The following is a 26629-nucleotide window of genomic DNA, read 5'->3' on the forward strand; positions in this document are numbered from 1 at the left end:
CCTTGCTCACCACCACGGTAAAAGGAGAGATTTTTGTTATTTCTATTATTTCCATTTCAGTCAATGCCTTTGTGCTGAAATAATTGCTTACTCTTGCTAACAACTGAAAGATAAACAGGCTGATAGGAGTTTATGCACCACAGTCTAGAGAGTTCAGGCCTTGAACTTGGGGGAGTTAATTCAGAATCAATCAGGTACTGATAATCAATGTACATGGCAATAGCTACAACTTTAAAGGATCCATGCTGAGCCATGGAAAGCTATCGGGCCTCCATCCTAGTCAGGAGGCCTGCCATTTAGTCCTTGTTCCCATTCTTACCAGCCATGTGTCTATGAGCGAATCATTGACTCCTATTGGGCCCTGTTCCTTCTTTCTCACAATAACTCCATCATCTTTCTCACTGAGGAACGTGTCTCTTTGTGCTTCTGTCCCATGTGGAGATGGCAGGGCAGACCCTGGAACACAGGGCAGCACCTTTCCTCCCTAACTCAGTGGCTCCGTTGCGTTGTGGTGCTCACAACTTTAGCTGGGGATTCAGCTATGGAGGAAGCAATGTTTAAGGTGGGCCTTAAAGGTCTGACACATCAATATACAGAGATGTTGGGACAGGTAATCCAAGGATAGGGACAAGGATGAGCAAAGGTGTGCAAAAGATGTGTTAATGGGACACACCCAAGATGGCCAATGGAGAAAAAAGTGCTGGGCTTGAAATCAGAGAACCTGAGCTCAAATGCCTGCTTTTTCAGTGGCTCCCTGGGATTGGATCCCTACTACTAACAGGAGAAGTAATTTACCTACCTGGACTTCTTTTTCCTAAACTATAAATGAAAAGGCTGGACATGGTAGCTTGTGAGTCCCTCTTAGCTCTAAATCTGATTCTTTGGACGTGGGGAAGAATAATATAAGAGAAAGTTAGAAAAGGAGATTGGAGTCAGATTGGAGAGGATCTTGAATGACGACCTTATGAGCTTCGGTAGATCAAGGGGAACCCCATAATGCTTTTGAACAGAGTAGGGGTACAATTGTACCAGGCCAGCCAATCTGGGGATGAATGTGGGATGGGTTGGAGATGGGAAGAGACAGAGGCAAGAAGGGTGGTTAAGTGGTTATTACACAAATTCAAGAGAGATAATGGCTTTTTGGTGTGAGAGGCTTCAGTCAGGAAAGTATAAAGTGTTTACCACAGGCCATGGTAAGACCCATTTTGTTCAGGTATGAGCTGGGACGAATGTACACAAAATATTGGAATGTCCTGAGTAGCTTTTGTGCCTCACTTCATCTTGGGGAGTGACGTGGGTATTAAGGAGCCTTGATTTCAGTCTCATTATCATTTTTTCCCCTCAAATCCTTCATTCTTCATTATTCCTCACCTTGTCTCAAGGATGTGCTTCATCATGAGTATCCCAAGTGCAAAAACTGAGCCAGAGAGAGGGCTTAAGAGACATGTTGAAGGTCACTCAATGAATCAGTAGCTAGACCAAAGACTGACTTGCTTTTCTATAGACTGGGGGGGTTTCCTCCCTTTTCCTTACTTATTGACTGACAGAATTGTTAATTAACCTTTTCCATTTGGTTGTGGTAAACTTTCTTTTCTGCCTTTTTGTGCCCTATCTCACTCCTAAAGGTCATCACTAGGCCAGTCCCTGAGTTATAGTTGTTTCCCGCTAAGCTCAAATCCCCAGGGTCTTTGTTGGTTAAGGAATACTGGATCTAATTTTAAAATGATTTATAGTTCCAATTTGTGCTAATATCATTATAAATCATCAATTTACATAGACTGAAGGCCTGATTAATTCAAATGTATTCATTTATTTTGTATTAATATGCACTCAATGACTAACCTCTGTATTCATTTACACACAAGATTAAAGACGGATTATTATAGTCAAACAACTCCCTGTACAAGGAAGAGTGAGGAGAACAGAATTTTATACTGTTTGCCCTCCTGGAAAACTCCATAAACTAAAAAGTCTCTCTTCCAACCATGGGAAGAAAAATCATAGAGATCAAGAAGGTTGGTTGAGTTTAGTCACAGACTCAAGCCTATCTTAGTCTTGATTCTACCATTGTCTCTTTTTATAATTTGCCTTCTTATTGTAAAGTAGAAACAATATTATAAGATTTCCAGAGATTTCTAAGTGTCTTAAAGATAAATAAGGCTAAGCCCCTGAAGTTTATTATAATAATCGGTACATCACAGAGAAGGAGAATTGATTATGCTACAAGCTCTTTTGTGTGGGTCACTCTATCTCTCTTGTCCCATCCAACTCTATCCAAGGAGGAGATTCTGACTGTCCTTGGCGGTCAGAGAACACTTTAGGATATGGGTGGAAGAGGAGAGAACTTATCACCTGTACTAGGGACGCAGGGATATATCAACGCATAGAACAATGGGTCATGACATTTGAGATCTCTGAAGGTCCCAAAGACTGAGAAATTGAAGATCATCTCTTAGCTATAGTAGGGGATCCAATCATAAAGCACCAAACAATGATGCAGAAAGGCTGAGAGATTTCTGACTTTGGGCAGTATTGGCAATGCACTTCATTCTTCTGATGGCTCAGCCCTGGCCACCTTTTGGTGAAACACCTCTCCCTATTCTATTCAGTAAGCCTCCTGTAACAGAAGACAATGGCTTTCACATCCTTCTATTCCTTGAAAATGCTTTGTACAGCATCGGCTTTTCATTGTTCGAAGAGTATCGATTAATGAATCGACATATTATTATGTGTTATTGTTCAGTCGTTCAGTCACATCCACCTCTTCATGACCCCAAGAGCAATAGGACCTTCTGTCCTCCTGGAGTCTGTCCAAGCTCACATTCAGTGCTTCCATGACACCATCTGTCCATCTTATCCTCCACCATCCTCTTCTTTTACTCTCAATCATTCCCAACATTAGGATCTTTTCTAACGAGTCCATCTTCTCGTTACCTAATGAATCCATCTTCTCATTATACAGTCAAAGCATTTAAGCTTCAGCTTTAGTATTCAACCTTCCAGTGAATAAACTAAATTAATTTAAGTATCGACTGATTTGATCTCCTTGCTGTCCAATATTATTCTCAAAAATCTTCTCTAGTACCACAATTCCAAAGCCTCAGTTCTGCAGCTTTCCTTAGAGTCCCTCTTTCACAGCCATACATGGAAAAACCATAGCTCTGACTACAGAGCTCTGCTGGCAAGGTGACGTCACTGTTTCTTCATGTGCTGCCCAGATTTGCTATAGCTTTTCTTTCAAGGAGCAAGCGTCTTTCGGTTTCTTGTCTGTTCCTGCTGTCTATAGTGACCCTCGAGTTCAAGAATATAAAATCTGACACTGCTACCATTTTTTCTTCCTTTATTTTCCAGGAAGTGATGGGACTTATAGACAAGATTTTAGTTGTTTTTCTTTTGATGTTAAACTTCAAGCCACCTTTTACACTCTCCTCCTTCACTCTCATCAAGAGCTTTCTTAATTCTTCTTTCCTTTCTGCCAGCAAGATGGCATCATCTGCATATCTGAGACCGTGGGTATTTCTCCCAGCAACCTTAATTCTGACTTTTGTTTCATCTAGTCCGGCATTCTGTTTGATAGACCCCATATATAAGTTAACTAGACAGCCTCTGTATGCAACTTTTCCAATCTTAAACCAATCAAATGGGATGGAAGAGAAAAACTCCTGGATTGGGCGTGAGAGGGCTGGAATCTAAAATCCAGTTGTGCTATGTGACCTTGGACAAAGTCAGCTAATGTGAAGCATGAAGGTTAGGCCGGATCATCTTGGGCCCCTTCCAGTAACAAATCTGTGATCCAAGCTGAAGGGAGGTTTCGGAAGAATTGTCCAAAGGCTCGGTTCTGCTCAATAGACACAAAAAAATCTGAAATAGTTTTTTCCCCCTTCAAAGAGAACCTAATTATTATTATTTTTTTTTTTACTGAGTAAGCAAAAGGACTTAGATTAGGAAATAGGAACTAATTTTTAGAGGGAGAGAATGGTAAGAGAAACATCTCCTACCACATCCCTGACAAGGGGTCAAGCAGCTTTTTCTTGAAGAGCCTTCACTACCTTCTGAGCCACTCAAACCCACTTTAGAAAAATGATCCTTCTGTTCAAACCCGATCTCCTTATAACTCCCAGCCTTTATTTCTGGTTCTGCCCTCTCAGGTCCATCATGTATCTAACTTTCATTCTTCTTTCATATGATGGCCCATAAGTAGTTGGAAACAATTATCTTGTCTTGTCTTCCTTTTCTTTTCTAGTTGAAAAGGTCCTTTACTGAAGGGCAATTAAACCTCCCTGAGAATGAAGCAACTTCTTAGCGCACCCCCCCTCCCCAGCCTTCAAGGAGGATGGCCCGGCGCCAGGAGGCCCCTCAGGCTCCCGAGTGTGCAGTGGCTGGGGCCGCCAACTTCCAGCTGAGGGCACTGTTGAACAACAGGTAGCGGTAGTCATCTTCCCGGGATGTATGTCTGGGGGGCTGACTCCTTCCCCCAGTTTCTGAACTGCTAAAGAGCTCTGAGTCCAAGACTTTAATTCTATGTATTAAACGTGATTAACAATCTGGAGGTTAGCCCCAGGGGAAAATGTGTTTCCTAGTCATTTCCCAGAGTTCCTGCCTCTCCAAAGTCCCCAGGATGGACTGACCTTCTAAGTCCTGAGCAGGGAAGGGGGAAATGCTGAAGCTTTGGCTCAAGCCTGCGGCGTCTGCCCGAGAGGACCGCAGATGGCCTCCACTCCTCCAGGGCGCTCTCCTTTTCTAGGGGCCCTCACCCCGGGCTGTGGCTGAGGGGAGAGCAGTATCTATAGCATCAGCTAACTGCCCTGGGATGGCAGAGGTGGGGAAGACAATATACAAAAGGGGGCTTAAGGCGGTGGAGTCAGTCAAGGCCAGATTTAGAATGCGGTCATGAGATCAGAGTTGATGAGCTTCAACTGGGAGGGGCATCTCATTCAATGGAGTTGAAACCAGGAAAAATAGCAGGTACAGGGCTGGATCGATGCCCACTGGTACCTGATTACTGTGAAAAGGGGCACATGTAACAGGAGGTGTGAGCATGGTGGCAAGGGTGAGAAAATAACAAGATCACAGAGCTAGGAGGGATCATAGAGGTCATAGAGTCTGAGGCTTACATTTTACTTCTGAGGAAACTGAGACCCAAAGGGCTAAAGATTGTGCAGGAGAGTCAGTATTTGAATCCAAGTTTCTTACTCCAAATCCAGTACCCTTTCTACTATCCCTGCTTCGTGGGAATAATTATATTTGTATAATTATTAAATATATGTTATTATATGTTACATTTCTATATATTTATATGTGAATTGAGAAGAAATGGGCCGCAATAACAGGAAAGCTGTAAGGGGCATCAGGCTTGGTTTCCAATACATGCTCTGCCATTAATGCACTAATTGACCTGGGCCTTTCTCAACCTCTGGCTACCACTGTAGATCAGGGTCCTATTGCCGGGGCTATTACAATAATCTCTTGGTCTATCCTCCTGCTTCCAGTTTCCCTCTTCTCTAATCCAGCCTCTACAAAATGGAAATTCTTCTGAGTGGCTGCCCATCAACTGGAGAATGGCTGAATAAATTGTGGTATATGAATATTACGGAATATTATTGTTCTGTAAGGAATGACCAGCAGGATGATTTCAGAAAGGCCTGGAGAGACTTACACAAACTGATGCTGAGTGAAATGAGCAGGACCAGGAGATCATTATATACTTCAACAAGACTATATTACGATCAATTCTGACGGACCTGGCCCTCTTCAGCAATGAGATGAACCAAATCAGTTCCAAGGGAGCAGTAATGAACTGAACCAGCTATGCCCAGCGAAAGAACTCTGGGAGATGATGAAGAACCATTACATAGAATTCCCAATCCCTCTATTTTTGTCCACCTGCATTTTTAAATTTCCTTCACGGGCTAATTGTACATTATTTCAAAGTCCAATTCTTTTTGTACAGCAAAATAACGGTTTGGACATGTATACATATATTGTATTTAATTTATACTTTAACATATTTAACATGTATTGGTCAACCTGCCATCTCGGGGGGGGGGTGGGGGGAAGGAGGGGAAAAGTTGGAACAAAAGGTTTGGCAATTGTCAATGCTGTAAAATTACCCATGCATATATCTTGTAAATAAAAAGCTATTTAAAAAACCCAAAAAGCAAAATTGAAATTCTTAAGACATGGTTCCAATCATTCTATTGCTTTCCTCAAAAAGCTCCAGTACCTTTCTATCGCCTCTAAAATAAAATACTGCTGTCTGGTGTTCAGATGCTCTGAATCTGACTCCAATCTAGCTTTCCAGGCTTCTTATATATTCTTCCACTTCAAGCCCTCTATCTTCTAGCCAGAGTCATACATATGGATGTTCCACATCTACAACAGTCCATCTTCTGTGATTTTTGTAGCATTGGCTCACTCATGCACACAGGTTATCTTGCACTCTCTTTGTCTCTGTCTCTCTGTGTCTCCATATAGATGGATGTCATCCATCTTCATCATCATCATCATCATCATCATCATCATCTTCTCTCTCTCTCTGTCTGTCTCTGTCTCTCTCTTTCTATCTCTGTCTGTCTCTCTCTTTCTCCCTCCTTCCCTCCCTCCCCCCATCCTATTTACCTTTCCTCTAAGAGAACATAAGTTCCTTGAAGTCAAGCACTATTTAATTTTGTCAGCAACTCACACAATGTCTAGCATGCACCAGGTGCTTAAAAATCCCTTTTGACTGATTCATAAAAGGAGGCAGTTGAACAAGACCACCTCAAAGGTCCTTTTATTGTTCTGTGATTTAGAAATAGAGTCTCATTTTGTCCATCTCATTCTGTGGACTAAAGGATACTCCCACAGAGTCAGAATATCCCAGAGGGAAAGTTAGTGCCATACAAACTGAATGATGAGAGTTAGAATGATGAAGAGTAAAGGGCAGACCCTAGCCAGGCAGCCATGGAAGGGAGAAGAAGGTGACCAGCAGATGTCCTTGGTGGGGACAAAGAGGAGGAGAGGGAGGCCCGGAGGTGTACAGGGTGAAAGGGCAGAAGCCAGAGAAGGTAAGATTTTGGAAACCCCACAGGGAAGAACAACACTACTTCATTGAGTCAGGGTTTAAAGGAGAAAATCTTTTCACAAAACAGCTGACATTTCTGTCTCTATATAGCTTATGAAATATTTTTCTTACCACAGCTCTGTGCAATGACTGTGATTCCTCCAAATTTGCAGATGAAGAAGAAATGGAAGTTCAGAGAACTTCAGGGACTTGCTCATAGTCACAAAACCACTAAGTTCTTGCGGCTGCTGCTTTGTGATCCCATTTGGGGTTTTCTTAGCAAAGACACCGCAGTGGTTGGCCATCTCTTTCTCCAGCCCATTTTATAGAGGAGGAAACTGAGGCAAGCAGGGTGAAGTAACCCGTCCAGGGTCGCGCGGCCAGTAAGCATCTGAGGCCAGATCTGAACCCGGAAAACGAATCTTCCTGACTCCGGGCCCATCCCCGAGCTGGCCCGACCCATTAGCCAAGCCGATTTCAGCCAAGGAGAAAACTGAAGCCTTCTGCTTGCCAGCCTTAGCCGTCATTGTATGCTCTCGCCTCTGAAATAAAGCTGGCAAACCCTGGCGCGGGTTATCTTTAGCGAGCTTTGCATCTCCTTTCCCTCCTTCTTCTCCAGGATATCCAGGCTCCGCTAATTACCCAAAGCTAGTCGGCTGTGGGCGCAAACGAGAACGTGGGCTGCTCGAAGCAGCCCGGGGCTCGGCTCCGGCCTCGGGTCCGGCTGCCGGCTCTTTCCGGCTTATTCGGCGTGATTGTCCGGCCTGTGGTTTCCCGGACCAGAACGTGAGCTCGTTGCCAGAGACCGGCTTGTTTTCGCTTCCCCGGCCTCCAGCACAGTCACTCTCACCCAATAAACGCTCCGTTACGCGGCCCCGTCTTGCCTCGCCTTTTATCCCATCACCGTGGGAGGGAGGGCTGCGCTGGGAGCCCGAGCACCTGGCTCCGAATCCTGGAGCAGCCGCTTTCCTCGTGGGCTCTTGGGCAAACCTGCCAGGGCGTCTGCTCCAGCTCCTGGAAAATGGAGAGCTCGGACCCCAGCCCTGGCTCCCGGAGCTTGCAGGGGCTCGTGGGACTTCGCAGTCCCGAGATGGGGTGAGAGCGCAGGATTGCCACGGGGAGATTCAATGAAAGCGGCAAGGACTTCGTATCCTAGGCTGAGAGTGGCCCGGTCAGCGCCCCGGGAGGCAGCGAGTGCAGGCCCCTCGCAGCCACGTGGATGGGGTGCCCTGGCCTCCAGCTGAAGCCCCTCCCTGGGGGGGAAATCTAAATCCCGGGCCGAGAAACCCCCTTCTCGGAGGATTCTGGGAAGATGGCGGAACGGTGGGAAAAGTCAAGTTCTCCAGCTTCCCCCAAAACAAACAGAATTGTGCCTCGGGGCGAACGCAGGCCCTGGGAAGACAAAATGTGTCTGGGGCAGACCCGGGTCCTCCGGGGGCTAACCCGGTGAAGTGTTAATATAATACATGATATAATATGTATATATTATATATTAACATATAATATATAATTATAATATAATACAATATAATAAATGAATAAATAAGGCCGAAGGTGTGAAGTGTAAACACAGCCCAGGAACTTTCTCCTCCCGGCCTGCGGGCAGAGTCGGGGTCCCAGGCCCGGCAGACTCGGGAACCGCCGGCCTGTGCTGCTGCGACGGGCCCTGGGAGAGAGGAAGCAGCACACCGGGAGGGCAAAAGCAGGGGGCAGGGACGCAGTGGGCACGCGCAGGAAGGGGCTGTTCTGGGTTTGGGGCTCCACGGCAGAGGGGAGAGCTGAGGCCCTGTCCCCTTCCTCCCAAGCACTACAGGTGCTTACACTAAGAACAGGCAACAGAGAAATAGAAACTTACTGTGGAATTAGGGAAGACGGGGTTTCTCTTCAGAGGAGGATAGTGAGTAAAAAAAAGCCTCTCCTCCCAAAGCCTGATGTTAAAGGGCTCCCTGCCCAGAAAGAGTTGGTAGAAGAATTAAAGAAAAGAAAAAAAGAAAAGAAAAGAAAAGAAAAGAAAAGAAACCTCCTCCTTCTTGTAGAGAAAAAGCAGGTGGGGCTTTTCCCTGGCCTGATCCTCCCCCCTCCATCAGAAGCTTGGGCCTTGGGGCTCTAAGCGAAGAGTGACAGGAGAGCCCCTTCCCGCTCTGGGGAGGACTCCCGGAGGCAGAAGGAGACTTGACACCCACACGAGCCCAACCAGAGCCCTGAGACCTCGGAACACCGTCCAGTAGCGACCGCGCTACTCGGGGAAGTGGAGAAGCCTCATTCTGCAGCTAGCTGGGGCTCTGAAGCTTTGGCGATGTCCTCCGCAGAAGAGGAAAGTCCCAAGATAATCCCCTCTTCCCGTTAGTACTGTCAGTGTCCCAGGAGAGCGTGTCCCAGGGAGCAAATGTTCCCCTGCTACTTTTCTCACTGCTCTTTCATTAAATGACTTGCCTATGAATTGTGACCTCTCAGTGGGGCTCAAGAGCCATGACTTTTAAATGGAGGAGGACGCGCAATATATTTCGGTTCTAAGCATCTTTTCTGGGGGCCCAATGAATGAGAAGGGACTAGCCAAGATATACACGGTTCAGACAAGGGAGTATTAACTACTTGGGGAATGATGAAGAGGCTAATTAGCTGTGATGGTTTCCCTTATGGTGCAATGGAAAAATAAATGCTGATGGATTTGCAATTGGGAGGTCTGGATTCAAAACCTGACTCTACCTTTGATGAGCTGTGTGACTTCGGACACATTTTCAGATGTTTGGATTTCAGTCCTTCTCTCTCTCTCTCTCTCTCTCTCTCTCTCTCTCTCTCTCTCTCTCTCTCTCTCTCTCTCCACACACACACACACACACACACACACACACACACACACACACACACAAAATAATAAGTCCAGATCAAGGCTTCTTAAACTTTTTCCATTCACAACTCTTTTTTGCCCTAGAAAATTTTACATGATCCTTGGTATAAAGATAGATAAAATAGACATAGCAATCAGACATTTACTGACAATAAATCATAATTTCACAACTCCCCCATTCAGTTATGTGATCTCCTATAGAGTCCTGATCTACAAAGAAACTCTGAGCTAGATGGCCTCTAATGCTTTTTCAGCTCTTATCTATCACCCCATACATTTAGTAAGGATCAGATAGAGGATTAAGGCAAAGGTTCTTGTTTCAAATCTAGTCTCAAGTCATTTAACTTCAGAACCTCAGAATTTTAGGGGACTTTAGGATTATCCCGTCCAATCCAAACCTCAATAACTATCTCTCTAAACCTTCCCTGACAAATGGGAATTGATTTTCTAGGGCTTAATTTTCTCATTTTTAAAAGGACACGTTACATATTAAGCAAAGTTTACTCAGGAATTTTTACCTTGGGGGGGTGTCTGTAAACATAAATGAATAATTTGTTAACTATGTTTCAATATATTGGTTTCTCTTGCAATCTTTTTGCATTTTATTTTATCCATTCAAAATCATTTTCAAAAGGGACTCATGACACAAAAAGGTTATCACCTCTTGCTCTAGAAGCAGTGGTCCTCAAAGTAGTCCAAAGAATTGTTGGGATCTCTGAAATCCTTTCAGAGGGTCTACAAATTCAAAATTTTTTTTATTTCTAATATAGTAAATATAGTAAAATAGTAAAAAAAAAATAGTAAATTTCTACTATAGTAAAATAGTAAATAAAAATATGTCTAATATAGTAAATATAGTAATAGATTTCTAATATAGTAAATTTCTAGTATAGTAAATACTAAATATAGTAATATTCTAATATAGTAAAAATATAGTAAATAGCTATAAATATAACCCATGTGAACAAAAACCCTTTGAACAGATCCTCGATAGTTTTTTTTTAAACAACATGAAGATCATGAGAACAAAAATTTGAGAACCACTGAGAGTATAAAGATGGAATAAAACCTTAAGATCTTATATGTGACTGAAAAAAGAAGGGGTTCATCATACATCGAGAATGAGGGAAAACAATTGGACTGAGAAGGTGGCTTCTTTCCTGGTACTCCTAAGATACTACAGGTCTTCTAAAGTAAATAGTCACGTCCAGAATGTTGAATGAATTGCCTGTAAGAAAACTTGGACAAATATGGCATCGGACAAGAAAATTGAGAGGAGGTTTTTGTAGGTTTTAGCAGTCTGAGGAAGTCTATAAATTGTTTCTCAGAAGGATGTTTTCATAAAATTGAAAAATATAACAAACTGCAGTGAGTGAAAATAAATCCCATCCAAGTTCATGGACCCATTGAAGCTTATCCACATGTCCCTTGGAAATCTGTGCATTTTGGATTAAGAACACCTATGCTAGAAGGTCTGTGATCTCCCCGATGAAGGCAATAATCATGCCAGCAAGAGGATGGATTGTAGAACTAGAATTAGAAGGAGCCACAGAGACCATTTAATTTGACCCCTTTATTTTATAAAAGGATATACTGAGGCTCAGGGAGTTTAAATCATCTGCGCTCTTGCGATGAGCACTAGGTTCATCAATGTTCAAATGAGATAATACCTGCAAAATCTTTAGCTCAGCGCCTGGCACACAGTAGGTGCTTAACCAATGCTCCTTCCTTTCCCTTTTCCCATCAAAATGGGTTGATTCTCCAGCATACTGGATAGTTTCATTATTCCTGAAGTCAGTGTATGGAGAGAGGACTTAAGACCAAGAAATTCAACATGGAGTTTTAATCTGGGGATCTAGTTTTACATCTAACCTTTGAGGTACTTAAAGAAGTCTCCTCTGCCCTTTGGAAACATTGCGTCAGGTCTCTGGCTGGAGCTGCCGGTTCCCATTTGAAAATATATTCAGGTAGTTAGTTAGTAACCCTTATCTACGAAACCCCTCAATGGAATATCAGTGAGTTAATCAACCACGGCCCCACTTAGATTGGCCATTTTCCTTATCCCAGGTCAGCATTTTCTGGCTTTCTGTAAATATTCTCTCACATGATGCAGGTTAATAGGCTTCCTCATGCAGAAAATTCTTGGCAACCCCTAGAAAAGTTCTCCCAAAGACTGATTGCTTCGCTGTTGCCTCAGGCCAACTGCTGATCATCATCCTCATGCAGCGTGACAAACATAACTAATGCCATCCCCCCGAGCTGGGTCTGAACCGGCCGGTCATGCACCAGTTAAAGAACAATCTGGGAGTGTTCCGTGGGGGCCGGAGGAGGAAGGACTATTTTGGGAGCTCTCTGGGCTAATTCCCTGGAATATGTGACCATGGGCGAGTCACGTGGCTTGTGTGAACCTTGCTCACCACCTCCCCTCCCTTGCAAAATGGAATGATGACATCGGTGATCCCTATTTTTCAGGACGGCTGTGGAGATTAAATGTAAATCTTAAACCATTATAGAAATGTCATTTATAAATATTATAAACATTTCTAAATATCACACAGATTTAAAACCGGAAGAGATCTCGGGTTCATCTAGTCTAATCCCCCCTCATTTTATAGATGAGGAACCTGAGGCTCATTGAGGTTAAGGCTCCAGATAGCAAATGGCAGAGCTCAGTCTTCGGACTCCCAGTCTAGTACTTTCCCCACTGGGCCATACTGTGTCTCCCCATTTTAGCTGTGTGAACTTCAGCAAGACTCATACTTAATCTTCTCTAAGGTCTCTTTTTCTGCTGATCAATTCCCTGTTCTAACAATTCAGAGTTAGGAGGAGCAGTCAAGAGGTCTGAACTCAAATCTGGCCTCCCTTTCTCCTTGGATATATGATTTGGGATGTCACTTACCCTCTTTTCCTCAGTTTCCTCAACTGTAAAAAAGGGATGATGATAGTCCCTACGTTCTAGGGCTGTTGTGAGGATCAAATTAAATGTTGGAAAATAAATTTGAAAAGCCTTTAGCCCAGTGCCTGGTACATCCAAGTGCTCTATGAAAGCTGGCTATTGTGAACATTAGTCCGTGTTCTTTGTTTTCTGATCCTGTGCTGCTCTGACAGTCTGTGCTTCCAGTGTTTTCCTCTGTTCTTTGTTCTGAGGTCCTTCCTAGACCTGCCGTTTGATGCTCTATTTCCTATGATCCTTTGGGCTTTAGAGCTTATGGTTCCATGACACGTTTAAAGCATGAGAGGAAGCGGGTCATTTGGAGCTCCCTCGAGCTAAATGGCTATCAGTAATCAACCAGAGAGAGTGTGGGATGATTTCCAGAGGCAGGTCAGACTCTGAGGCACAATGGCGGACCGAGGTCTGGGTCCGGGTGAGTTGCGTTATTATATTCGCTGTGAATAGTTGAGTGGCCATCAGCATGGAGCGCCATGCTCAATCTTGCCCGCTCCTGATTCTGAAGGGCAGAGAAAATTCTTCAAGTAGCAAAAGGAAACCAGACTGAGCATTTAGTACAGCGGCTGGAGCCATAAAAGAAAAAATTAACCAAGCCTATTAGTTTCCCAGTTTCTTTTCCCCCCATAAAACCAGCAGTCGCCAATAAAGGCCATTCTATTTCAAACAGATGAATGGTCTAGTTGTGATAAATCCACGAGGATTTTCAAAGAAAATGCTTTAAATCCAGCACATTTTCAGTAGTGATAGCGTTGCTTTTTAAAGGCTTGACAGTAGATGTTTATTAAGGTAGAAACTTTTCCAGCTTGCACGAGGGCTGGGCCTGTGGGGTTCAGGATGACTTGGGGGCTGGAAGCCAGGGGGTCTAAGGGTGGCAATCCCCTTTCATCTCAAAATGGGCTCCCGAGGGCCAATTTATCTGAGCCTTGCACTCAGCCAGTAATTCTTGGCCTTGGGGCAGATTCAGGTGAGAGAGAGTGACGTTGGAGGCAGAGAGGGCACTCCACCCCCAGCCCAGGTGGGGTGGCCTGTCCCCTACACAGGGCCCTGGGAGAGGGTACTGTGATGATGACCTGAGGGTCAAGCTGGTGGTCCCACAAGGATGTGGTAAAAAGAGAGCACGAAACCTAATTCAGCTTCAGCACCATGAAAATAGCAGAACAGTATTAACAGAGCCGCAGGACTAAGAGAGCTCAGCTTTTCTTCTCTGAAAAAGCAGTCACAAAGTGAACAGAGACCTGGAGCTAGAAATAAGAAGGCTGGTGGTCCTTCAGCACAGCTTCTCAGTGCTTTGGCTTTAAGCCTTTTTCCTAACCTTTCTGGGTTTTAGGTTTTGGGGTAAAAACAAGGGAGTTGACCTATCAATCAATATTTATTAAATACTTACAGGTACTGTAATTTTTTATTTTTATTAGTTTTTCAAATATTTGACTTAAGACACAGATTTTATTGATATCTTTTAGTTTCATATCATCTAAATTTTTCCTTTATCCTTTTCCCTACTCTTGCTAAGAGGTGCAAGACCATTCCATGTCACAAAGAATATATTTTTAAGAAAAGATGAGAAAAAATAGCACATTTTTAAAAATCTGAAACTATACGGAGTGTTTCAGAATCATGGAGCTCCTACTTCTGCAAAGGAGAGGGGGCAGGTGTCCTTCATAGCTCTGCTTGGGGCCATGCTTAATCGTTTGGGATTTTGTAACTTTAATGGACAATAGCTTTGTGGCCATGGTTTTTCTTTTTACATTTTTTTGGTACATTTTTACATTGTCTTGATTTTTAAGATCTCGTCCATCTTTAGCCCCTTTGTCTCTCCCCAACTTTGATTTTAAACCCTCCCTGCTTTTTCTTTTTCATGTTGCCTTTTCTCAATCTCTTTTTTGCTCCTTCTCTCTCCTTTCTGCTTGGTCATTGTCTTCTCCCTCAACAATGGAAACCCTCTTGAATGATTCCTCTTTCCTGGAAGGTGGTGGAGCTGTACAATTTTACCTGGCAATATAATTGCAAAATCCTTTCTGCTTTGCCATAAAATCTTCCTTGACAGAACTAGCTAATACTGGCCCTCATCTCAATTCAGTTAAACTCAACTCAACACATTTATTCAGTGTCTGTTATAGTCAAGGCAGAGGTGCCATATTGGAGACTGAAATCAGGAAGGTTCCAGGGGTAGTTCTGTGACCTTGGTCAAGTCAGTCATATAACATCTAAGCACAAATTAGATTTCAAGATTTAGGATTAGAATTCTAGGTTTCCTAAACCTAAGACCCCAATTCTTCCTCCTGAGTCACTTACCTGGCTGCTCGACATACTGTTATCCAGACTCAGTTCTGGCCGATTCAGGACGCTTTCTGTAGAAGATCGGGAGCACATTGATGCAGTTACAAGCCCTTGTTCTCCTCTCTCTCCTCTGACTCACGTGACCTTGGGATGCAGGAAATGGGAGTATCACTGACCTCAAGTTCCAGATGAAGAGAAGCAGAGGCAGAGAAAGCTGGAGGTTTCCTTTCCAGCGTGACTTAGCTGGGATGGGGTGGATCTGGGACGGAGCCCAGCTTTCCCGACTCCGCGCCTACTGTTTGCATTTGTCCGATGGCAAAGCTAAAATAAGTCGGTTACCCTACCATATGCCCAGGGGATGCTTGCCGTCCAGGAGAAAAATTAATTAAGGATAAAAAAATACACAACCAAGTTGGCACCATTAAGGGCTAACTGAATAAATGTGTGAGAACACAACTCCCAGACACACGTTTGGTGCTATGTAACTTTGCCGTTGTACCTGTCCGAAGTGGGACTACAGAGGGGTGAAACTGCTTTTGTTTATGGTTTGTGGAAGGGGACGAGAAAAGGAAAAGCCTAAATCGGGGCGTGTTGCAGGAAATATGTTGGTTATATGTTTTCTTACTTGGTCCTTGACTGGGGAGTCTATATATCTATCTTATAGTAGATGGAGTAAGTGTGTACTTCAACATGACTATCGTATAGTGGATGGAGTAAGGAACCCTTTTTGAGGGTAGAAGCAGCATCTTTTGTGGGTCCTGATTTAGAGACCCTAGAATGTAGTGGATGCTCATAAGAGAGAATCCTCAGTTTCAATTGGGCCTCAGTTTACCCAAATGTAAAGTGTTTGATAGGATGATCTCTAAGGTCTAACATTCGAATGTTTAGTGCTTTAAGTCCTTTTCCAGCTGGCATTCCATCTTCTGTGTTGTAGTATTCTTTTTAGCTTGAACCTTCTATTTCTGAATTATCGTAATAATTAGGTTGTAGGATGATGCAATAGCAAGGATTGGAAGTCATTCTAAGATCCCGGGATCCATGGTAAAAAATCCTGAGCTCCTGAATATATTCAAGGAAGGATGAAGAGGATGAACTTGTGTGGAGCAAAAAGATGATGTCTGGAGCAAAGAGTCTGTCTCAATCCCTGGAATGATACCACATCCTTAATAGAATAGGAAAGTCACTTGGCTTTTGATTTCCTAGGATTTCTTTCAGCATTAATATGAATTAATTCTCCTTTACAGGAGGAAATGAAGCAGAGTGAGTTCTATGATTAGCCCCATGGTAGAAGAGTGATTCAGGAAGATATAAAAAGCTCTAGTTCACACTCTTTGTGGCGTGCTCTACATTCGCTAAGTGCTTTGCAGTCAATTTTATTAGAGACTTATTGGCTGCTAGCCTTTATAGTGGAGAACCTTTTAGGAACACAAAAGCTAGGAGACTCAGAGCCACGCCTTGAAGAAACTTAGAATGTTTAGCCTAAAGAAGAGAAGACTTTGGGGATGGGGAGAACATGGTTCTCTTTCATCAGTTACTTGAAAGGCTTTCCCATGGAAGGGGAATTGGGCTTATTTTTATTGGCACTGGAGTACAAAATAAAATCAATGGGGTTAAGTTATGGGGAATTGGACTTATTTTTGTTGGCACCAGAGTACAAAATAAAATAAATAGGTTTAAATTATAGGGATTCAAATTTGAGTACAATGGAAGGAACAATTTCCTAACAATTTGAGTTGTTTGTAGAAACCGGAGATCTTCATATAGTCTAGATGACCAATCTTGGGACATGTAGAAATTATTCAAGCTTCAGAAAGGGCTTTGGGCTTGGTGACTTTGGAGCAGTGGTATACTGGGAAATATTTAACAAAAAAACGGAGACTATCTCCTTCCACAAAAAGGGTCATTGGGGTGGGGGGGAGTGTGCATGACCCACTTTTAAGTTTTAAGTGTAAGATTGCATTATTAACATTTTCTCCATCTCTTTTCTTAATAGCACTTACCTATTTCCTAGGTGTAAACTTTCGTGGGTGTAGATTTAACCAGAGTCAGCTTCTAAGTTTTTAATCTATCACTTTCCTAAATTCAGTGATTGGTTTGTTGCTTCATAATTTAACAAGTATTTACTATACATGCTAGACATTAGGCAGGGAAACAAGGTTCACACTACATGTAGTTCCTTTCTTTAAAATGCTTTCATTTATGACATAGAAAAAATAACAACAAAGTTCATATGGAAAAACAAAAGATCAAGAATTTCAAGGGAATTAATGAAAAAAAATCAAATGAAGGTGGCCTAGCTGTACCAGATCTAAAATTATATTGTAAAGCAGTGGTTATCAAAACCATTTGGTATTGGCTAAGAAAAATACTAGTTGATTAATGGAATAGGTTAGGTTCAAAGGACAAAACAGCCAATAACTTTAATAATCTAGTGTTTGACAAACCCAAAGACCCCAGCTTTTGGGATAAGAACTCACTGTTTGACAAAAATTGCTGGGAAAATTGGAAACTAGGATGGTAGAAACTAGGCATTGACCCACGCTTAACACGGTACACCAAGATAAGGTCAAAATGGGTTCATGATCTAGCATAAAGAATGAGATTATAAATAAATTAGAGAAACATAGGATAGTTCATCTCTCAGACCTGTGGAAGAGGAAGGAATTTATGACCAAAGAACTAAAGGTCATTACTGATCACAAAATAGAAAATTTTGGCTATATCAAATTGAAAAATTACACAGGCATGGGTTCTGTCAATAAAAAGTTATAATTATGAAAAAAATAAAATGCTTTCAGTTGAGGAAAGAAGGTGTATAAAAATTACCAATCAAGGGATTTGCTAAAATGAATAATAAGGACCATAAATTATGTAGGAGTTCAGAGAAAAGAGGGATTAGTGGGGCATGGAGTTATCAGAGAAGGCAGATAATATGAAAGGATCTGATCTGACTCTTGAAAGATCAGTAGGATGAGATCGCATCTGTAAAGTTCCTTGTAACCATTAAAATGCTATATGAATGTTAGTTATTATAGAGGTCCCTTTGACTTTATGAATGAGTTCCCCATAGAATCATGAAATTGTAAAGCTAGAAGGAACTTCATTTAGGGCAACTATTATTCAATATTCAAACTCCATGTACAATGTTCTGGTCAAAAGACCTCTACGATCAGTCAAAATAATTATAACATAAATAATTCTTTTGAAAATCTTTTTTGAGGACTTTCCCCCCTGAGTTTTGTTTTATTTTCATTTTATTATTTCTCTCTCTTCACCCACTTGAAATATATGTATACAGGGGCAGCCAGTTGGTGCAGTGGATAGAGCACAAGCCCTAAAGTCAGGATGACTTGAGTTCAAATCTGTCTCAGATACTTAATACTTCCTAGTGGGCAAGTCACTTAACTTCAACTGCCTCAGGAAAAAAAAAAAGAAATATACTTATATAATCAAGGAAAACCTATTTCTACCTTGTCTATGTCCAAAAGATGAATATCTCATTCTTCAGCTTGAATTGTCAAGAGGTGGATAGTTTAGTTCGTTTGTTATTTAGAATCATGATTGGTCATTAAGTTGATCAGAGTGATAGGTCTTTCAAAATTGTTTTGCCATTCCAATGTTGTTGTTGTAAATTGTTTTTTTTAAAACTCACTTCCCTTTGCATCAGTTTGTAAAAAAAAAATCTTCCACGGTTTCTCTGAACTCACCTCTTCAGCACTTCATATTGAATTAATAGTATTCCATGGTATTCATTTACCATAATTTGCTCAGCTATTCTCTAATTGATAGGGAAATTCAGTTCTTTTCCACAACAGATAGTTTTGTACTTATGAGACCTTTTCCTTTTTTTTGAACTCTTAACTATAAATCTAGTAGTTGTGTGACAAGTGATACAGACAGTTTAATGACTTTTGGGCCAAGTAGTTCCAAATTGCCTTTCGCAAAGGCTGGACTCTAAGACATCTTCATCAACAGTTCATCAGTATTCCTTTTCCTCCACAATCCTTCCAACATTTGTCATTTTCCTTTTTTTGGTTATTTTTTTTTTTGTCAATCTGATGAATGTGAGGTGGAACCCAAGAGTTGCTTGAATTTTTCTAATTATTATTGATTTAGAATGTTATAGTTTAGATATCTTTCTTTGGGAACTATCTTTTCATATCCTTTATTTATTTATCAATTGGAGAATAACTCTTATTTAATAAATTTTCCTCATAGCAGCCCTTCACATATTTGAAAACAATTGTCTGCTCTTTTCTTCTTCGAGATAAATAAATATTCCCAATTCTTTCATCTCAAGGTCAGAGAGAGAGAGTGACTCGTATTTGATGACACAACTGGTGTCAGGCAGGGATTTTTAAAGCATCAGAAGGACCAGACATATGTGGCATAACTGACGCAACAATTTTAAATAACTTAGTAAAAAATAACTTTCCTATAATTAACAATATCTTCTATCTGAGCAAATCCATTTTAAGCACAATTACAGGCAGATATTATAATTTTATTTTGAAATAAAAATTTTTATTCTCCTGTTTAAAATATATGCAGATAACCTAATTCGATGGACACAGCTGGGGCCTTTGAGGGTTTATTCCTAAATTTCAGTCCTTCTGTTAAATCCAGATTTTTGGCTGTAAAATCAGAGCTGTTTTCATGACTGGGGAATCTTAACTAAGGGTTTGTGAACCTGTGTTTTAAAAATTCAATTCTATTTCAATAAAATTAGTTTCCTTTGCAGTTTTCTATATTTTATTTTACATCTTAAAACCTGATTCTGAGAGGAGATCAATAGAAGCCTTCAGCAAATCTGCCAAAGGAATCTATTACCCACAAAAAAGTTCTGAGCCACAGCTTGCTAGCTTCCTTTGGTAAGCTGTTAGGGAACAGATTTAGATGCTGGAGACAATCACAGAGTTTGCTGAATATATTTTAATACTCCACTTTTCAACCCACAATCGCTTTAAATACTAATTTGCCTTTGTCTCCCTTTCGAGCTCTTTTGAATGTTTTTACTTTAGTTGTCAAATCACTGTCAAAGTTGCTTTCACTAAAATTTTCTCTTCGTTTTATTTTATGTTACTATTGCCTGAGACTCCACAGACAATGGTCATAAATCTCTCTGAAAAGAAAACAGAAGTTGTCTATTTTAATTTCGTATCAATTTTCCAGTGTTTGGAAAGCAGCGTGGGCGAATGGAAGAAAACATTCTTTTATGAGCATTTGAAATTGCTGGTGCTTTTGTTTCCTTCGAATATTGTTGTTTGTGATAATACAGGAATGCAAGGGCTTGGTTAGGAGACAGGCATAGGAGCCTCAATTTAATAATAATAATAATAATGAGAGTTAGCACTTACTTCTATTGTGCTTTAAGGTTTGTAAAGCCCTGTATACAATAACCTTGTGAGGTGGGTATTATTATTATTCCCATTTTACACGTGAGCAACAGACTCAAAGAGGTTTGAACTCAGTTCTTCCTAACTCACATAAGATTCCAACACAGATCCTATATGACTTCATTGTTTCTACTTCTAGACCTAGAAGAGACTTCAGAGATCATCTTGTGTGACTCCTTCATTTTACAGATAAGTAAACTGAGACCTGGGGATTTGCTGAAGTCTCATAGCTAGTGCTGAAATCAAGATTTGAGTATCTGGAGACGATGGGCTGCCTACCATTCAACTTCAGTTTGAGTTAGGAGTTTCTAAGGAGAGGGAACATGAACACTTTGCTTATGGATCCTGGCACATCATTTCATCTCTCAGGACTTCAGTGATCTTATCTATGAGACTAGGGATGTAGATCCCTGTTTTAACCAGTTTACAAAGATTCTATTGGGAGAAAATACAGTACTATATGACAAATCACTTTAAAACAGCTGGAATGCTCTAGACAAAGACAAAGTAATCAAGTACTTTTTTATTGTTCTTTTTACATTACCTAAATTTCAGTAGGCTTTCTCCTCTAACACCTAAAGAGCCATTCTGGATGAAAAAATATTTTTGGGAGAAAAAAAAGAGGAAAAATAAAAATCAGCATAACCAATTATTACATTGGGAAAAAAAACTGAAACCGTATGCAAGGTTCCCATCTGTGAACCTTCTACTTCAAAGTAGAGGAGAGAAGTGTCTTATCTCTTGTAAGGATCAAGCTTGTTCTTTGTGGTCCTGTGACATTTCTTTTTGCTTGTTTTGTGGTTGTTGCTCTTTCACTTCTATGTAATTACATATCACTATTAGTATCTTTGTGATCATTACGTATTATTGTCTTGGCCCTGCTTATTTAACTTTGCATCAGTTATTTTTCCATATTTATAACATTTATCACTTCTTCCCTCGCAGTAATGTTTCATATGGGGCAGCTGGGTGGGACAGTGGCTAGAGTTCTGGCTGGCATCAGTTATTTTTCTATATTTATAATACTTATCACTCCTTTCTCCCAGTGATGTTTCATATGGGGCAGCTGGGTGGTTCAGCAGATAAGAGTTCTGGGGCTGGAATCAGGAAGACTCATCTTCCTGTGGCTTCAGGACCCTTACTAGCTGTGTGATGCTGGGCGAGTCACTTCAGCCTGTCAGCCTCAGGTCCTCATTTGTGGCATGAACTGGAGAAGGGAGGGACAAACCCCTTCCTTTGCCAATAAGATCCTTAAATGGACTCACAAAGAACTGGCCTCGGGTGAAATGAATGAGCAGCAATGGTCCAGCCACTGATACGTCATAATTTGTCCAGCTATTCCCCAAGTGATGGATGTCCCCTTTGCTTATATCGTGGCCACACTTTCGTTAGGAGTAGCCATGAGTCAGCCTTGTGTGGAGCCCTTGGAGAAGGGCAAGGTCAGAAGCAGGGAAAGCAGTTAGAAGGGGATTGCAGTGGCTCAGGTGAGAGATGCTGAGTCCGAATGCACAGCTAAGTTTGTGTCTAGGTGAGTGTGGGAGAAGGGACAGACCAGAGGAGATGTGGAGGTAGGACGGGCTGGACTCGCCTCGGAGGCTCCTTTCAGCACTGGAGTCCTGATCTGTGATTGGCAATGGGGGACGAACAAAAAGGAGGAATTCAGAATGATTCTAGTTGTGGAACTGAGAAGGGAGGAGCAAGATCCTAAGGCTTCCTCCTACTTAAGCTGGACTCGTTTTCCCTCAAAAGGTATTGAAACTGCCCTTTATACTTATTGGCCCTGAAAGAAAGATGCACTTGGCTCAGATGGGAGAAAAGAGGACATTGAGCAAAGGGAGCTGAATAAGGAGGATGATTCACTTGGGACCATTTAAATCTGGCGCCTTAATATGAAAGGGGCTTAAAAGGGGAGATCTATTTTCAAAATCTTCCATTTTATTAGCAAAGAACGCATCTTCTCATTGCAGAAAACTGTAGTTCTGATGTGAGATGAGTGCACTCTCTCTCTGTCTTTGTCTCTATCTCCTCCATCTTTCACTCTGTCTTTCTTTTGCCCTATCCTGTTGTTGCTGAAAGAAAAACACAGTACTCACGGCCCCCCTTAGAAGTGTGTTTTCCCCTACTTGAACAAGCAATCCTCCCTGCCTCTCGCCATCTTTCTTTTAAGTTGAGTCCTATAGATCTGCTAATAAGAATCAGGTTTTCATTCTTTACATCTCTGCATTTGTAGAGAGAGGAGTCTCTGGAGGGGTGACTCTGATAAATTTTCTACCAACTCAACAGTGGAGAAGTTCAAACATTATGGCCTCTAGTCCTTAGAAAAAATCCAATCCCAAAGAACTGGTAGCCTCTTTCATGATTTGTATTATTAACAATCCTGTTTTTCTTTCTAGATTGCTGGTGGTGATGGTATTTTTTAAACCCTCCTTTGTCCTTCAAAAACATGTAAAAACTGGGTGAATTTGATATATGACTCACAATTGTCAGCATGTTATTGGTATGGAATATCACTAAATTAAATTAATTTTTAAAAATCTGTCTGGATACAGAAATCCCTCTCCTGAGCTGGTCTCTTAGAATGGGCTTCTGTGAAGCAGTCGGACCTGGGAATGGTGGCCAACCCTAAAGACAGGCTGAAAGCTAAGACTGAGATTATCAAGGTAGCAATCAAAAATATTTAGGATAACATTTCAGAACCAGATTGGAAGAAGGGAAAGATGGTTGTAGACAATGGGCATTCAGCTTGATAAAGACAATTTAGTGCAACTCAGCTTCACAGAAATCCAAGTCAAGACATCATCCAAGATGTCCTCCATCTTCTTTGAAAATGAAGGCTGAACCCCGCCTCCACCATCCACAGCAGCAGCCAGCTAGTTGCCTCCACTGTCCTAGGCTCTCAGAACACAAGACAAAAAGGACCCAGTTTCTGCCCTTAAGAAGCTTCCATTTTAGTGAGCACAATAAAATGTACACAGATCAGTAAAGATAAAACATGCATATAAATTACATGCCATGTTTTTCCCTAGGGGATATTGCTAGCAGCTGTGGAGATTAAGAAGGACCTGGCAATGAATAATTAAGTATATATTTATTATTCAAGGATTGACTTAAAGGATTTGGAGATATTCATCCCCAGAATGGCCCCAAAGTGATGGGTTTTCTGGCCGGAGAGGCACAAGGCTCTTGGTGAAGAGGGAACCCGTACCAATGGATTATGGATTCTTGAAGTATTTCAGAGATATTGTCACTCTTCTGCAGCAGCATCCTTGGTCAGCACAGCTCTTGGTCTAGCGTCACAACGAGGTGCTTCTGGACTCTCCCTGAAAGCTCCCTGGCTCTCAGACCAGTCCTCTTTCTCCAGCCGCGGGATGCCTTGTAAAAGAAAACTTGAGGAAAATGAAGTTCCGGGCAGGGAAGTTTGTGGGCTTCTTTTTGGCCCACAAACTTTTCCTGATCCCACTATTTTGAGCTGCCTTATTAGTCATATTTACACATGTAGAATTACATATCCAGTTGGGGTTCCTTCACTCGTAGGCAAGATTGGGAGAAACAGCTTAAATTTTGGGTTGGCTAAAATAATGGGTTCAATCTAATTCGATGAAATGAGATGGGGGTAGATGCAAATTTTAACGTTGGTTAAAAAAATCAACTTCAGGTTACAGTTTTCTCTGTAGATGTAGGCGTAGAAATGATCTCTTGTGAATTACTGGAATATTCCTTTCTCGTTCCTCTTCTGGTCTTGTACCTGTTTCTCTCTATGGACAGCTTTTCCCTTCTCTGGCCCCTTTAGGTTTAACGCTTTCTTGATCAGATCTGAAATCCTGGCCCTTGGATGCCAAGTGTAATCATTTTTTTGCTGAATTATAAGACATAGTTCCTCATCAGAGGTACCTTTAAGTGTAGTTGGGAAGGTAACCAAATGAACATGAAAGAATTAAATAACACTAAATAGTCTACACAGGCTGAGTGAGGGATACAGGTCAAAGTGCTATTTGTATTGAGAGGAGGGATGATTGTCAGAGACTGAGATGGAAAGGGGAGGTAAGACTTCAGCTTCCTGAGAGCACAGGTGCTGGTTTGAAAACAAGCGAAGTGGAGGGGGAAGGTTTGTACACTTAACCTTTCCATGTTGTGACTTTGCCCATTGTGGTTTTGACATACCATGGATTGGTGTAAGAAATTAAATGAGAAATTTGGGGGAGTTTTGCCATAGACGTGCAAAGGCCAGCAGGAGATACAGAAAAAAAATGAGAAATTCAGAAGGGCAAAAATGTATGTATAATATTGTATAATAGCAACATATTTCATCATTTGATACCATAATAATCCAGACTTCTTTGGTAAGAAGGGAGGGACAAAAGTTTGATACAGATTTTCCAGCTTGTGGGGGCCATGTCCTGTAATCCCCACAATATGGAAGGGATAAGTGTAATTGGGAACGGGCATGATGAATACCCGGGGACAGGGAGGAATCTTGATTATTTGGAACAGAGGGATAAGAGGAGTAATGGGGACTAGGGAGAGATAAAAGCATTTTTATTGATGCTGCATTATGGACGGTGCTGTCCACTGCTAGGGTAAAGGGCTTGTTCTTAAGCACTTAACTCTGTGACCCTCAGTTTCCTAAATTGTAAAATGTTTTAGAACTGCAGCCCTCTTCACCTCTAAAAGCAATGCTATGAGAAAAGTGTATTGTGAACCTCAAAGTCCCACTATGAGCAACTGTCATAAGTATTAGAACCTCGGCCATGTTTTGTTACGACCCATCCCTAAGTAGGAGTCTCCTTTACGGCCCCCCACAAATGGCCATTTGGAGGATATCTGAAAACCTGTCAGGCGGCCACTTCTCTTTGGAAACAACTGTAATTGTTTCCTCCTCTGCTCCTTCTTCTGATTATCAGGCGGATATTCCCAAGTTCCACCAGAAACTCTTCCAAGTGCTTGGAGACAAGGGCTGTCTTCCTCTCCAGAGCCTTGGCTTTGCCACTGGGTGCCAGCTCTTTGCCACTGGGTGCCAGCTCTTTGCCACTGGGTGCCATGCTCTGCCACCGGGGCTTCTCCTGGTCGCTGGGCTCCCTGTTCGGTGCAAACTCTGGAGATAACGTTTCACTTCTTCCCCAGAACGAGGTGGAGGTGCTGGGGGACAGCTCTCCATCGATCATCCTTGGAGCCTGGGAGTAAATGCTTATTATTTTTAACTTTCATGTGTTTAACTGCCAGCAGGCGAGTGCAGCTGTCATGTACTACAGGGATTTTCTACAGGAGAAAAATTTCAAAGGAAAAACATCCAAGTTTGTATTTCCTCTTGAACTTGCTCTGATTTTTCTCTCTCAACTTTCTTATTTTTTCAACAGGTGACAAATAATAGCAATAGCTCACATGTTAGAGTTTTGAGATTTATAAAGTATTTTTGTCAGTGTGAGATGGGTAGGACAAATATTATTAACTCTATTTTATGAGACTTCCATTGATGATTTGGCCAAGATAATGCAGCACCTACTACTGCAATGATGGAGAGGTGGGACATAGAGTGTCAGGTGAGGAATAACGAGAGGATCAGTTTGAATGGATTGTAGAGTGTGGAAAGGGCAATAATATAAATATGGTTTGGCATCTGGCTGGAAAGGACTTCCGAAGTTAAAAGAGGGAAATCCTTGAGGCAATAGGGAGCCAAAAGGAGTTTAACTACCTTTCTCATCTCATAGATCATTCCCCTTCCTACCCTCTCTTTCTGTAAAATGAAAGTATTGGATTAACCGACCATAGATGGGGTCCTCCAGCCTGAAGTTCTCTGCTCCTCGCCCTCCTGAAGTTTTATGGTCCCGTAGCATGGTAGGGTAGAAAGAGCTCTTTGTAGATTGGAAAGAGCTCTCCATGAGCCAAACCTTGGCGATGAGAAGATTATAGATTTAAAACTAGAAGAGCGATCCAATCAAGAAGCACTGTTTTAGGTGCAGACTGTAGAAACACAAACAAAAAGAAATACTTTACCCTCAAGGAGTTTATATTTAGGGGGGGAAAGGAAGACAAGACATAAAAAGAAACTGAAAAGCTACGGGGGGGGGGGGGGGGGGGGAGGACATGGTGACAAAGTCTTGAGAATAAGAATGATTGGT

Source organism: Antechinus flavipes, chromosome 6 (assembly GCF_016432865.1).
Source record: "Antechinus flavipes isolate AdamAnt ecotype Samford, QLD, Australia chromosome 6, AdamAnt_v2, whole genome shotgun sequence".
Lineage (NCBI taxonomy): Eukaryota > Metazoa > Chordata > Mammalia > Dasyuromorphia > Dasyuridae > Antechinus > Antechinus flavipes.